Here is a 12,596-nt window from a genome sequence, read left to right on the forward strand (position 1 = left end):
CTTGTCGGTGACGGTGCAGGGACCCAGCTCATGTGTGTTTCTGCCTGGTGCCTAGTACAAGTTTTGGTCACAGCCGAGGGGTCAGAAAGAACTTTTTGAAGGGACAACCAGGACATATTTCATCATGATGCACTTTTCGCCAGAGGGGGCTTTAGAACTAGCCCCCTTGTTCTTTAGACAAAGCAGGACGTTCTGAGACCAAGAAGGCAGACAGCAGGCACTTGCCATGTGGTCATGGGGAATATTACCACTGGAGAGTGTATTCTTCCAGGATGACCTCCACAGATTATCGTTACTCAAATATTACAGAAGGAAGAAAGTAATGTGATGGGGGCGCCTAGTGTATGCATTGTATCTTTGACTCCTGCTGGATTTTTAAAAAGCGTCACTGAAGGAAACCCCGCGGTGGCTGCCCTCGGGGCTGCTCCGTGTTACAGCCTGGGCGGAGCGCAGGCTGCGCGGCTTCCCCTCTGCCAGTGTCCAGGCCCCTTCCGGCTGGGAGAGGGCGGGGTCCCTGTCCGAGGGTCTGTGCAGGTCTCTGCCGCCCCTCCCCCATACAACACTGGAGAATGAGCAGGACCCGCAGCGCCCCTGCCCTCACCAGGACCTTTCCTCCTGGGAAGCTGGAGTGGCACGGGAGGACTCGGTGCTGCAGGAAACCCCTCAGCCGGGCAGGACGTCCAGGGCACCCAGCTCACCCAAGCGCCACACAAAACCCCAACGAAAGACAAACCAGCAAACGGCAGTGTCTCAGGCATGTGATCGCTGGAGTCTGCTTCTCTGGGGGCTGAGAGTCCAGCGGTGTCACACCATGGTGAGCACTTCCCCTGTGCCGCCTCAGACGATGGGATTTGCCTCACAGCAATGACAGTGAACTTCCAGATGAAGTTCAAATGTGCAACACACTTCAAACAAGCTCGTGAGGTGGGACGCATCCTCCGAGAATCGACAGGGCAAAGTGGCACGGGACAGGTCTGGTGGCAGGAGGGGTCTCTGGGCCAGATGAGGCTTCTTTCAGGGACCTGAACGCCACCTCCAGGACTCAGGAGTGTCATGGAGGCTTTGATTACGTTAAAAATGCCAACTCTTTGTGAAATTGCTTAGATAATTAGTAAATATGGATTACACTTCTAATTCCTTCTTCAAATTCTGATTTTGGACCTTGGACATAAAATAAATCGAGGCATTCATAACAGATGGAGTTTAGCTACTATGGGAGTTAGCATTTTCTGGGGTGCAGGCGGGGAAAAGCAGACAAAAGTTGCACTAGAAAGTGAAATTGGATTTTTAAAAATCAGTGAAGTAACCAAGCTATTAAAATGGAAAATAAGTCTGATGTCATTCTGAGAAATAAAAGGGTTGAGTCACCTGCCGAGCCACTTAATTAAGCACAGGAAGTAAGGAGAGAGCTTGAGTGATTTTCCTGTTAATATCAGTGTTTCAGAATGAGTGAGGCTTCAGGCCCAGAGTAGTCCTTCTAATCAGAGAGCTAAATCGGTTCTTTTGCCCTCAGGACATCTTAATACATTTGAAGTTGATGAAGAGCAAAAAGAAATGTATTAAAATTATCCCAATTGCACCCAGACAGGCAGGAAAAAAAGTGAGCTTTCTACTCCAGGTCCCTGGGGCAGGGTTCGATGAAGGCCCAGCAGGCAGAGGACGCTTCAGGGCAGGGGGCACTGCAGGTGAGGGTGGGCAAGGCGGTCCCCTTCCCAAGGTCGAGGGAGGTGTGCACAAGCTTTCCCAGGGTCCTTGGGGACTGTAGTAGATTTTACTTCCAGCCTGAGAGGGGTGGCAGCCAGGTTTGGGTTTTAACAGAAGTGATGTGGCATGACATGGGGCCCATAAGGAACTCTGAAGAACAACTCTCTTTCTCCTTTTGAGCTGGAGTGTGGGTGGTTCTTTCGGGCCTGCTGGCTGCCCCTCCTGCTTCCACCAAGCTGGGCTCTGCTGCTGGGTGCCCAGGGGCACTGTGCTGGGCCGTCTCCCCCCAGAGCAGCTTGGGAATGCCCCTGTCCCAACTCAGGGAAGCCTGGGGACTACTGAGGTGGTGTGGGGGGCATTTGAGCCTGGGTCCTCCGAGCCACATGTGAAGAAGGCCTTGAAATCACCGCCAGATGCTGAGGTACAGTAGATGTGATAACAAGAACCAGGGTCTCTCTCCAGAGACCCAGAGCTCAATCCATGGTCCTCACTCTGCCCACCTAGTTCTCAAAGACAGGCCTGCCTGCTTCCTTTTGGCTGCTAGGATTAGCGTAGTTCACACCTAGGTTTTTTGATATTGGTTTGTTTATTATTATCATTATTACTTAATCTTGCTAGTAGTGCAAACATTTAGAAACTTTAATCCCCGTATCTGACCTGGTTGGGGTTTAGTTGGTTAGAGACTGGCTTGTTCAGAAGGGCTGAGCACCAAGACAGAGTGTAGCCCCAGCTCCGTGCCTGCAAAGACGAGGGTCTTGGACATGCCAGGAACGGCCTCTTTCACCAGAGGTGTGGAATTCACTTCGCCTGGTCAAGAGGGGAGTCTGTTCTCAACAAGCTGAGCTAGCTTAATTAGTGGTTAAAACCCCAAGCTGGCCGCAACCAGACCGCTGCAGGTCTTAGGCAGTGCCCTCAACCTGAGGACAGACCAGCACTTCCCGATGTTAACCGGGGAGTTAAACACGGTGCCAGGCTCCGTCCGGATATCAGCGGAGAGCGGGGGAATTTCCCCACGTGATGTTTCTCTCTTCCCTCATCTTGAAATCAACAGTGTGGCACTGGGTCTCACTTAACTTTCTTAACTTTCTAAGTGTTTCTCTCTCTCCCCATCCTATTCCAAATGGGACTGCTCAGCAAACACACAGCAAGTAGGCATTTGGTGTTAGCATTTGTTAACCAATGAACCAGTGGAGAACCAGGTGAGCTAACCCTCACCGTCTTTTGAGGCTTGGCCCGAAGGCCATAGCTGCCACACACGTTTCTTTAATTTCAACAGAGCTCTGGGTCGCAATGCAGGAGCTTTGGGGACAACAGGATGTAATTCAGGTATCATGGGCAGGGTGGAGTGTGACAGTTAAGTGTATCCTCAGAAATATTGATCATTCTTACTTGAAAATCCTTTCCAATTAGCAAGGCCGCAGGGGTGAGGTGTGGGCGCAGCGGGGGTGCAGCGCAGCGTCTGAGAGGCCAGAGGGTGTGCTGCGTGCAGTCCAGCACTGCGGGTCCACAGCCCCGAGCTGCTGTCTCAGCCACGTGATCTGGGTTGGGCTCCTCCCCTTTCCGAGCCTCAGTTTTCTCATCTGTTAGATAGGACCAGTCACTGAACCTTCTCTGAAGCTGGCTTGTTCCCAGGTCAGCATCTGTGCAGAATCTTATTAGCAGCTACTGTATCCACGTTTGTGTTCTAATGCAAGATCCTGTTTCAGGTCACGGATTGAACAGGCAGGAGAGGGAATGTCAAGTGAACTTTAAGAGATGCTGGGAACTTTTGGTGTGGCCTCATCTCTGCATGATTTCAAATATGGAGGGAAAGAGAACATCGGTATAAGAAGGAAAACGTGAGTCGTGGAGACCATGTAAATGTTGTCTGCAAACTGGGGCTCGTGCCACCCTAGACAACAAGCCTGATGGCCTGACCCTGATCCAGAGGGCGGCAGGGGCACCCTCTGCCCTGGTGGGGGGCATCCACCATCGGGCACTGTGGGCCACGCCTTCCACGGGCGCACAAACTCTCCCCCCAGTGACAGCGCTGTGGAGCTGCCCTCCTGCTGGATGTGCACATGCTGGGCTGTGACCTGGCCTTGAATTCCAGCCACCTCTGCAGAGGTAAAACCTAGCTTTGACTTGGAGTCAAAGTTCAAGGTTACTGTCAGTCAGCCATTGCAGGAGTCACTGGGAAGGGACCAAGAAAGACTCAGCTGAAAGTGGTGTCCCCTGCCCCTGGGACAGCAATGCCCAGCCCTCAATTCCTAATTCCCAGGAAGGCCTATCCCCTGTCCCACATCCTCACTTGTCCCCACTCATGTCCTCTTTGCTGGTTCCTCTGACTGAGGGGCCTGGGTCCAATTCCTGGCCCTGCTACCACAGCCACCCTGCGGAGGGGAGTGCTATGCTCACTTTCTCATACTGACCAGGCCTGTCCAGGGACTGGCATGTGTCCGAGGGTGACAGGCCTGGCCACAGAGTCGGTTGTCTCCTTTCTCTCTCTCTCGATCACCGCCTGGCCTAACCCCTCCTCTGGGACTCTCCCTCTGGGACTGGCCTCAGCCCTGTTCCTGCGGCCCTGCTGTGGGTACGTGCGCCCAACCCTGACCTGCCCCCACACCCCCAGCCCCTCCTGGAATGCCTCTTCTGCCAGCTGGGCCCCCTTGCTTTCCTTCCTTCCTTTGACCTGGCACAGGCACTCATATGCAGGATCCTGGGACAAGGAACAGGTTGTGTTTGTCAGGAGAGAGTCATTTTATGTCCTGATCAGCTACATGAGGAGAAGGGAGCGACTTCACCAGGCTTCCACAGTCTCTGCCCAGGGGAGTCCTTCTGGATTTACCCTGGGAAAGCAACGCCCCTCCACCACTGAGCCTCAGCCAGGAGGACCTGCAGCTGCCGCCGCCAAGGCTGTGAGAGTAGGCAGCGAGCGGGTTGTCATCTTTTTGTGGGAAAGCAGAGGGAGCGTGGGCTGTTCTCCCAAAGTTAAAAACCCATGAATTTTCCATCAGGCACCAGCTACTCCAGATGCACAAACACACCCGAAGATTCCTAGAGAGGTGATATTTATAGAGCCTTGTATGAGTCCTGACCCTTGTTCTCAGTCCAGTGGGATCTCATATTTCTTCAGGAAGGGCATGATTTAATGTAATATATGACTGGGGGTTGGCTGTCCATCATTCATGCTGCTTCCTGTTGACCCCTTAGTGTCCTTCTGGGGGTGGCTTCTCCGTCTGTGTTCTGGGCAGGTGGGGATAAGTCTCCAGAGCCACCCTCCACCATGGGAGTCTAGGGAGCAAAATCCTTTCTCTCCTTGGCCTGGGCCCTCACAGAGGGGCAAGTGACCTACCCTGGCTTGGAGTGTGACATCTACAGTGAATGAAGCAGGAACAGAGACTCAGCAGGTCCCGGTGGGACCTGGGGCAGACAGCCTCTGCCATTAGAGAGGGTTGTGCTTTGTGTTTCCCAGCCTTCCGGAGCAGCCCAGCCCCCCTCCCCAATTCCCCGAGCCCCTCGTCACCGCCCACTGTATTCCGCCTGAGCTAGCTGAGTCTCTTTCTTGCAATGACGGAGTACTAGCGGATCGTGCCCGGGATGCTGCCTAGCTGACAGGGAGCGGCCGTCGAGCTGCTGTGGGGTCCGTGGTGGAGCCTGGCTGTCCATGCCGTCAAGGAGCCAGCTGGGAAGCTGGCCTGCAGGCACGCCAGATGGAGAGGAGAGTCATTGCCAGTGCGTGAAACTAGTGTGTGTGCGTGTTAGTGTGTGTAGAAGTTTTTCTTTCTTACCAGTACATTAATGGAACGCAGTTTCCTTTGTTGCCATTCCTCTAAAAGAGGGACTATTTTGTGCCTAGGGGATGTGCCCTACTTGAGCGCCCTCTGATGCTCAAGGAACAGCGTGGCCTGCGGCTCCGGATCGGCCAGAAGGGCAGTGGCAGATTCCAGGGCTGCTCCATTTTGCCTGAGGAGTGTGCCAAGTCACCACACCTGCTGGCACTGAGGACAGGTCCCCACAGAACCAAAGGCTCATGCTGACCCAGTCACACTAATTCCAGGGACATCTCCATGTCTGGGACAAGGCCGTCCCATCTGCAATGCTGACACTTGTACTGGTGTGGAATGAAGTTCTAGGGACAAAGGCAGTGGTTCATCCCACCATGGTCTCTATGACTCGTATGATGGTATGTATAATCTACACATTTCTCTACATCTTTCTTTTTTAAAAATGTTTGCTACTCAGTGGCATTAAGTACATTCACAGTGTTGTGAAATCAGCACCTTATTTCGAAAACTGTCTCTTCACTTCAAACAGAAACCCTGTCCCCGTTAAACACTAACCCTCACTTCTGTCCCCAGCCCCGGGTAACCAGCATTCTGCTTTTTGTCCCCATGAAATTTCCTTTTTCGGGGACCTCATCTAAGTGGCATCAATCAACTTTGTCCTTTGGCGTCTGGCTCATTCCAATGAGCACAATGTTTTCGAGCTTCATCTCTGTTGTAGCATGTGTCAGCGCTTTACTCCTTTAAAAGGCGGAATAATTTCCCATTGTATAGATTCCTACATTCTGTTTATTTTGTCATCTGCTGATGGACACTTGAATTGCTTCCATCTTTTAGCCATTGTGAATAATGCTGCAGTGAACACTGATGTCCAACCACCTATCTGAGTGTTCAGTTCTTTCGGGTGCGCCCCTAGGGGTGGGATCGCTGAGTCATATGGGAACTCTGTGTTTGGCTTTTCAAGGAGATGCTGAGTTCTCTTCCACAGCAGCTGCACCGTGTTACATCCCCACCAGCCCTGGTCACATGGCACTTCACCACGTCTTTTCCAACGCTCGTTACTTTCCACTTTGTAATGATGTTATTGCCATCCCAGTGGGTTCAAAGTGGTTCATCATTGTGGTTTTGATTTGCATGTCCCCAATAACTAGTGACTTTGAACATCTTTTTTGTTTGTTGGCTAGCTGTGTGTCTTCTTTAGAGAAATGTCTATTTAAATCCTTTGCACATTTTTAAAATCGAGTTGCTCGTCTTTCTGTTGTTAAGTTGTAAGTAGTAGTTTATGTATTCTGGATATCAGATAAAAATATGCAAATATTTTCTGTCATACCATAGATTTTTTTTAACTTTCTTGATAAAATCCTTTGGTACTTAAGTTTTTAATTTTGATGTCCAATTTATCTATTTTTTCTCTTGTTGCTTATGCCTTTGATGCCAAATTTAAGAATCCATTGTCAAATATGAGGTCATGAAGTTTTAGGCCTGTTTCCTTCTAAGAGTTACATGGTTGTAGCTTGTTAGAATGTTGTTGTTTTTTAATTCTCACCCAAGGATATGTTTATTGATTCCAAGAAAGAGGAAGGGAAAAGGGGAGAGCGAGAGAAACATTGACCAGTTGCCTCCTGTGTGTGCCCTGATAGGGGGTGGAACCCACAACCTTTCTGTGTAGAGAACGGTGCTCCAGTCAGCTGAGCCACCTGGTCTGGGCTGGTTTTAGCTTTTATATTACGGTCATTTATCCATTTTGAGTTAATTTTGTATGTGGTTTGAGGTAGAGGTTCAACGTCACTCTTTTGCATGTGGTTTTCCAGTTGTCCCAGCACCGTTTGTAGAAGAGACTGTCTGTCCCCACTGAATGGACTTCGCACCCTTGTCAAAATCAGTTGGCCACAGATGTACGAGATTATTTCCAGACTCTCGTTTCTCCCCCTTTGATCCTCACGTCTGTTCTTACGCAGTGTCACAGTGTTTGGATTACCGTAGGTGGATAGTAAGTTTTAAAATAGAGAAGTGTAAGTTCTGTGACTTTGCTTTTGTTTTTCAAGATGGTTTTGGGTGTTTGGGGCCCCTTGAGCTTCACATGAATTTGAGAATAGGCTTTTTCATTTCTGTATTGTATTGAATCTGTAGATTGCTTTGGGTAGAATTGACATCTTAGCAATATTAAATATTCCTACTGATGAACACAGGATGTCTTTCTTTTCATTTAGGTCTTCTTTAATTTCCTTCAGTAATTCCTAAACTTTCTTGAACCTATTTGTGTCTGTGACTTACATAATATCTCAGGATAATGAGGCCCATATGTTTCCTTTACCTACTATACAAATTAGCGTTAAAGCCAATGGAAGATACTATCTTTCTCCTCTTTTGCAAGCCCCCTTAATTTCAGTATTTTCAGTTTTGGTAAGCAAACCCCGGTGTGAGCTACCGACAGCCTTCATGATTTCCTTGATATTATAGGTATGCTCTCTCAGCCACCGTCTTCACAGATGAAGATTTCTCACTCTTTTTGGTGTTTCCTCACACAGGGTTTTATCAGTTGCCAATTCAATTCTCCCAATTCTGTTATGTTTCTAATCCAATAAGTAAACTTTGATCCAAACAAATTTTGTACTGCTCAACCTGTTTCAACCTGTGTGTGAGGGAGACCCAAATGTTCAATGTATGGAAAAAGAGACCCAGAATCCTTTATTCTATGAGCCACATTCAAAACTGGAACATTGACCACATCTCTGAACCCATGGCCTTGACCGCTGGGAGTCATAGTGAGGAGCCACAGAGTGAGTGAGGCAACCCAAGGAAGGGGAGAGGATTTCCAGCAGAGACGGTATTGGGGGAGACAGGAGAGACCCCCAAACTAGGGATGGCTTACACTCACAGTTAATTAAATGTCATCATCAGAAAACAGAGTTGAGTCTTCATGAAAGGGCTTTAGGAGCAGTCTGAAACTTCTGAAAATTAATGCTAAGTTTTAGATGAATTAGGAAATGCACATATCCTAATGTGGATTTTATGGGGAAAGAAATCCATGACTTTTATTAAATTCTCAAAAGTAGGGGCTGAGCCCTGGCCAGATGGCTCTGTAGGTAAGAGCAACATCTCGTATGCCAAAAGTTTGGGGTTCGATCTCAGGGCACATACCTAGATTGCAGGTTCCATCCCTAGTCGGGGCGCATGAGAGATCGATCAGTTTCCCTCTCACATTAATATTTTTCTGTCTGTCTGTCTGCCTCCCCTTCCTCTTTCTTTAAAATCAATAAACATATCCTCGAGTGAGGATTATTAAAAAAAAAGTAGGGTTGATCAGAGGGCTCACTTTACACTTGCAGCCTAAAATCTCCCTGTGGACATGGAGGATTCTTATGTGCATGTGGGTCACAGGCTCTTGGCCTAGATTCAGGTTGCCATCAGCACCCTAAAGTTGTGTATTGTTTATTGGCTCTATCTTCATGCACTTTTTTGAAATGGTGAGTTGCTTTCATTGGATTCTCAGAGGTCACGATCCCAATCACCGAACACTTGCCTTCTATACAACACACACAGTTGGGCCTGCACCACAGTGGCCGATTTCCGCACCTCACGCTGATGAGCATATGTTAAAATCATTGCCTATTTATTCATCTACAAATCAACAGCAATGCTGGCATGCTCTTTTCTGTGGCATGTCAGAAAAGGTGTGTGTGTGTGTCTCTTAATGGGCCTGTTTCTTGGCAATATTAGGAATTTTATGAAATATTAAAAATTTTACAAAAGCAGTTCATGTTATTTTTCTGATCTTTTAATTACATATGAGCAAATAAACTATTTATTCTGAAAAATAAAATAAAGTAAAATAAAATAAAATAAAATAAAGAACTATAAGCCAAGCTCCCCTAGTGAGAAGAGCCTGGAGGTAACTGTGGAAAGGGAGAGACGGTGCAAAGGAGGCCAGGGCCGCATGGGGACAAGAGGCTTCATGCCAGAAAACAGTGCTGGGTCCCATCCCTGGGCTGCTGATGGACAGGGAGAGAATTCAGAATTTGAGACCAGGACAGAAGAAAAATAATTCAACAAGGGACCTTCAGATTTGGCTGTCAAAGCTCAGTGTAAAGGCTCCCTTCTAGCGGGCCTCACCTGAACCCCAGTGTTCACGACACTCAGGCCTCCCCTGGGGAGGCTCTTCTGGGGGCTGACAGAGTGCCAGCCTCCCCTTCTTGGGCCCCCTTGGACCAGGATCGCACTAGGCCAGTTTCGCACCCAGGCCCACAGCATCTGTCTTGAGTGGCTGTGCCTAGCTCCCCAGCCCTCCCCAAAGGCCAAGGACTCTTCCTTCTCAGAGGGTGACCCTTGGAAGACTGGTGCCACATCAGGCACATCAGCATGGTGATCATGCTGACCCTCTCTGTGTGTTTTCGAATGATGAGCTATACCAACGGTCTTCCTTTCCTAACTGGTTACCATAACACACAGGCAGAGTTCTCTGGAGCTGGAATCACTGACCTTCCAGAAGCTCCAATTCCTGCTGCTCCAGCTCTGCTGTACAATGGGCCTGGGTGGCGGGCTCCCCAGCACTCACCCCACATGCTGTTTCCAAAGCAGGGGGGCAGGACTGTTGGGAGCAAGGGTGTGGGAAGACCTGAGAGGGTTAGTTTCCTGGCTGAGACTTCCCTTTTTGCACAGTTTCAAGTAAGTCGACACTTGTGGCAGAAAAAACTACAGTGGGCGGGAGCAGATCGGACCTGAGCAGGGTGCCACTCAGCACCCACACAGGGGAGCGTTTTCTGTGGGCTGAAGAGGCCCCTGGACAGTGCACTGGCCCTCACTGAAGGCCCAAGAGTTCTGCTTTTTCCAGAACAGCCTTGACCTCGACTTCAGCCTGCCCAAGGAAACAACAGTTTCCATTTTGACCAATTTATTTGGAGAGTAGGACAGTTGACACCTGACCAGCAGCATACCACTGAAACCATACAAAGCAGCTCATCATATTTTCTTGTGGACAAGTTGCCCTTTTGTTTTTGTTTTTTTTTTTCTGATCTTCCATGATGGCATCTGTTGGCTGCTGAGTCACACTGCCAGCCACGCTCAGCCCACCCTGCAGGAGAGCTCCTCAGCCACTTGCAGCCTGCGGTTCCCCTGTGACTCAGTAGAACTGGGACATCACTGAGCAGATGTGACGGAGGTGACGTAGCCACTGAAAGGCATGTGCCGAGGGGGAGGTTTGAATCTTTAAGGAGAACTCACACCCAGGTTTATCCTGAAGCAGCTGAGTCATGGCTGCTTCAGGACAACACTTAGCCGGGAGACACAAACAGCAAACCCCAAGCCTGGGGCACTTGGGTGAGAATTCTGAATTTTGTATAAAATATTAGTCCCAGAAGACCTAGATCATTTTTTTCTTGTTGAAGACTTGTGATTTTCTATAAAATCTTATGAATCAAAATGTAAAAAGATTAATTTCTTACTCAGCCTAAAATAATAAACAGTGGTTCATACATTCAAAAATTTAAGTCAACTTCCAAAATTACAGCTTGTTGTAAATTTGGTACAGAAGTGAGGAAGGTACTGGAGAACAGGGAAGGCCAGGTGAGAGATTTCACAACACACTCAAACCGTGATCAAGGTATCGATTCTTTTAATGTCTACAAGGGCCTTGATACAGTGTGTATGGCTTGGGGTAGAGCCAGTCTGCCCTCAGACCTCCCGGACAGTGGGAGCTTCATTAGGGGCACGGCCCCCTCCTCCAGATGATACATCCCAGTCTTCCATCTCCCAGTCACCAACTTAACCTTTTGGTTTGCTATCTCTCTCCCCTCCTTCCCCAGTTCTGGTGGGTCCGTTTAGGGGGTCAAGGGATGTCCAAGTGCCAGAGTAACCCACAACTTCTACCAGTCTCCTAGAGTCTTCACAGACCCCTTCACAGGGGGCTTCCCTCGCCACCAACGTGGCAACTTAGTTCAGACCATTCTGAGACCTGAGGGTCAGGGAAGCCAGTTCCTGAGGCTTCCCATTGGACAGGTTTCCACAACCCCTCTTTACTGATAAGTTTTTATTTTGGGGGGCTCATGAGATGGCTCTAACCAGATAGCAGAACAAAGAACTCCCAATCACAGTCTTGACCTTCACCCTCTTCCTGACCTCCATCTCATTTGCCTCCTGTCCTCTCTGTCCTCTCAGCTTTTGTTTCTTTCCACCTCCCCTCCCCCTCCTCTCCTTTCCCTTCCTCTCACCCTCTCTCTCTTCCCTTCTCCCCTACCCCCACTCCAGCTCTTCTTTCTCTCCTCCTCCCTTCCCCTCCCCCCTCCTTCCCTTCTTGGCTCCCTCCTCTCCCCTCTCTTTCTCCTTCCCTTCCTCTTCTCCTCCCCCCCTTCCCCTTTCCACCCTTCCCTTCTCTTCCCCTCCTTCTCTCCTTCTTCCTGTGAGACATCACTTTTGTAGCTGTGAACCTTGGGGATTAAGAATATAAGAAGGTCTTCTGGTGGCTAACTGGGCCAGGAAAAAAAAAATGCAGAGCCTAGCAGCACTAAACACCCTGCCTCCACAAGGAACTGCCTGCCTGCACTGTGTTTCTGCCATCTGAGTTCCTGAGTCCTGTTTTAACCAATAGGACTGAGGCTTTCCCCATCCAATCAGAGCTGGACAGCTCTGCCCACTCAAAGCAGCTCTATTCTGACCAATCAGGGACCAGGGTGGGGAATTTTGTCTACATAAGTCAGGTCTCCACTGGCATGGGCAGTGTACTTTCCAGTGAGCACTACAGGTTGCCTTTCCCTATGTGCAGCCGAGACCCTAAGTCTCTCCAGTGTGGAAGCTGCACAGACTGCAGGGCAGAGCGGAGTGGAGCAGACCTTCTTGGAAGGGATCATTGCCAGCAGAACTGCCTAGCTGAAATGGGGCCTGGCCCTGGGGCAGCCTCATGCTGCCAGAGTCATTCCACAGGAGTGCTGTTTTCACAGCCATGCTGTGTTATTTGTTTTGGAGCTGTTTGTACTAAACGAAGTTTCCTTCTTCACCATCCCCCAAATTGGGGATTCCTGTTGGCATTTGAATTGGTGGCAGCGATCATTGGTTGACACAGCTTTGACACAGATAAGACCCAAAGCCTACAGAGGCCCAAGACCTCAGTCCTCAAGCCTCACCAGCTTCCCAGAC

This window comes from Phyllostomus discolor, chromosome 6, assembly GCF_004126475.2.
Source record: "Phyllostomus discolor isolate MPI-MPIP mPhyDis1 chromosome 6, mPhyDis1.pri.v3, whole genome shotgun sequence".
In the NCBI taxonomy this organism is placed as follows: Eukaryota; Metazoa; Chordata; class Mammalia; order Chiroptera; family Phyllostomidae; genus Phyllostomus; species Phyllostomus discolor.